The sequence below is a fragment of the Sebastes fasciatus genome, chromosome 14 (genome assembly GCF_043250625.1).
Source record: "Sebastes fasciatus isolate fSebFas1 chromosome 14, fSebFas1.pri, whole genome shotgun sequence".
In the NCBI taxonomy this organism is placed as follows: Eukaryota; Metazoa; Chordata; class Actinopteri; order Perciformes; family Sebastidae; genus Sebastes; species Sebastes fasciatus.
In genome coordinates, this window is record NC_133808.1 from 2,200,710 (window position 1) to 2,203,709 (window position 3,000).

At 38.3% G+C, this 3,000-nt stretch overlaps 1 long non-coding RNA gene across 1 annotated transcript; it reads right to left on the reverse strand.

The window, feature by feature from the left end:
- Window positions 1-469: 469 nt before the first annotated feature.
- LOC141782087 (uncharacterized) lies at window positions 470-2,742 on the reverse strand. Its single transcript, XR_012597037.1, has 3 exons — window positions 2,598-2,742; window positions 1,451-1,520; window positions 470-610 (listed from the first exon to the last, which is right to left on the reverse strand). It is a non-coding gene; the product is annotated as an uncharacterized LOC141782087 (long non-coding RNA).
- Window positions 2,743-3,000: the final 258 nt, after the last annotated feature.

A 3,000-nucleotide genomic window follows, 5' to 3' on the forward strand; every position in this document is an offset into this window, starting at 1 on the left:
ATCGTTCTTTTTCATGCTTTATGTTTGCAATGCATATTAGAGTAGATACACGTGGACATGGTGAAATACTTCTTGCTAATATAGCTTACTTGCCTGATGTTTTATGAGTCACACTTTTGGAATATGAATATAACATTGAGTTTTTTTGGTAACTTGATGACTCTTTGATAATTATCTATTTAATTTAATTATTCAAGACTAATAACAATGGGTTATTAATTTATATATGAAATGATATTATTGAAGGCTAATACTGTTATGTTTCTTGTATATATTTTAGAACCACACATACACACCCAAACATCCAAGTGATCATTTAAGCTTATTTTGGAATGAACTCTCCATACCCTACTCTCTGATCGTATGTCTATCACACATAGATAGATACAAGGATAGCTGTAAGGCCCAAACATCTGACACAAATGACTATATGGAATTCAAACTTACTTCTGTATGAATTCAAGTGTCCAGGCAGCGTGATCCTGATATTGGAGGTTGAAGTTGTAGTAGGATGTGAAGACAACAGCAAGCCCCAACGCAGACAATGCCCCTTCACACACCACCTGACCCTCGATGCTTACCATCCAGCGCTGGTCGGAAATCATTGGACCTGAAACACAATGCAAAAAGCTTTAGGCTGAATACCAAATTGACCATTTGACGAATTATCAAGTGGCCACTTACCGCTTTATTGTTTTTGTATGGTATTGGCATTTCCAACTGATATTTGAAAACCTTTCTAAAAAAATGTAAGCCTCCGCTAGATATCAGGAATTCTTGATGTAGGATGCGAGATGCTACTCATCTACTGTACTGCTCTTTGATGTATCCAGGTAGCCATTTACATACTTGCGACACCATCGCGCACTCATTTTCATAAAGCTTAGTGGTTGTGTCCGTTGCAGTGAAGGAGAAATCAAGTAAAAAAGTTAATACAAATAAAATAAAATCTACAAAGGGAGGGAGAATATCAAACGAACTATTTACATATTTACAAGCTATAGGAACACCCTAATCCAGAAAGAGTGAGAGAAAAGCTTAAACAAACTATTTACATATCAGAGAAGAATCAGAGAAATTATTATTCCGTAGCCTACTGTGTATGTATTATAGAGTCAACTATTTATTAACTAAAACATAGCCCACTGTGTATGTATTATAGTCAACTATTTATTAACCATCTAAAACTACATATTTATTTATCCATTTCTGTATGCACAACTGTTTCAGAATCAGTATCTATTTATAAGAATGTAAAGTTGTGTGTATTATATACAATATAGAAGACATAACCATAGAAACTCACTACAACTGAACTCCAACTCCAGCGGCAAGCAGCGTCTTCCTGCCTGCCCCACACCTTCTGACTGCCTGCTGACAGGCTCAATAGAAGTACTCTGCATATGTGCACTAGTACAGTGTAAGTAGAAACGTGGGGCTTAGTGCTTACCTAGAATGATCAACCAAGGGCTATCAGGAAGGGTGAGGGATGTCTTCACAGTCGCCGCTGTGTCTGACACCTATATAGGAGACAATAAAGGCATTGCAATTCTAAGTTAATACAATTAAACAATGCTTTAACTATAGTTGTCATCAATTTTCCTGTTTAAAGAAATTATTTTTAAAATCACACTGAGCTCCACTCATTGCATTTCAATGTCTTAATCTGAAATAAACTACATCAGTTATACTCACATCTGCCTGCAAGATGAGGACATCTCTCTTCTATTTGAAGCACCCTGCATGCTCATGTGAGCACCCTGCTTGCTCAACAGTATTCTCTCCATCATCTCTCCATCATCTCTACCTGACCTGATCTGACTCAAAAGATTACCAACTACACAACCTTTATGTGTTCTTGACAAGTGTGATGAAAAAGTGGATATCACAGTAAACATTTTACCACAATTTGTGAATGGACATAAGACTGGTTTCCCCTCTTTAATGTGAGTCTTCAAGTGAGAAAATAATGTAGACAAACTGTCACATTTGACAGTACAGAAATCGATGTGGCATGATAAAACGTCTAATGTTAATGTCCTTATGCCAGAACATCCTTCCCTCAAGCTTGACTCCCTCTGATCTGGGTGATCTCTATATACATGGCATTTTAAAGCTGTAACTTTGCCAAATGAACGGTAACAATCGTGGAAAGCACATTTAAATGTGATGTGTGAGGTGTTTTGATGAACTTTCATATGCCTAACAAAGGCATATTTAGTACCACATGCATGGCGGCAAAATTGACAGTTGAACATTCTTGAAACACAAGATAGATACTGCCTCGTCTCCCTTTTAGATTGCTGCTACCTATTAGTAATTATATTGAGAATTTAAATGCTGACTAAGCTAAAACCAGCTAGCTAACGAGCTAACGCTAACTAACGAGCTAGCGCTAGCTAACGTGCTAGCGCTAGCTAGCTACCGTGAATATAAGATAGACTACTGATGTTTGTTACCTGTGATACTAATGAGTATTGAAATATAGACAAAGCTAAGAATAGCTAACGACCTACCGTTAGCTAGCTAATGTACATCCATGGAGGAACGTGCACTGTGTTAGCAAAGGTACAATACAACTTGATGATTTGACTTACCATGAAGTAACGTAATGTAACCACTGGAGTTTCCCTTCGTCTGGTCTGACGATCAAAATGGAACTGGCGGTGGTGAAAATAAAAAGTGTTTATCCAAACTGCTGCTGTCTCTCAAGTTGCACTGGACAACAACGATGCTGCTGCTGCTGCTGCTGCCAGAGTGACCGTTGACCGTTGAGCTGTTGACCGTTGAGCCGTTGAGCTGCGGCGCTCAACGGTCAACTCGAAAAAAATACGCGCGAGAATTTAGAAAAATAGCCGTTAATTTATTTTCCCGAGATTCTCAGCGGCAAGCAGTAGATTACTGTGAAAAGATACACTTGACCGCTGGGATCATGGGAGCAAGCGTTCTGACTCCCAGAATGCATTGCTTTCACAGTAATATACAGTAAAAGCATTTTAC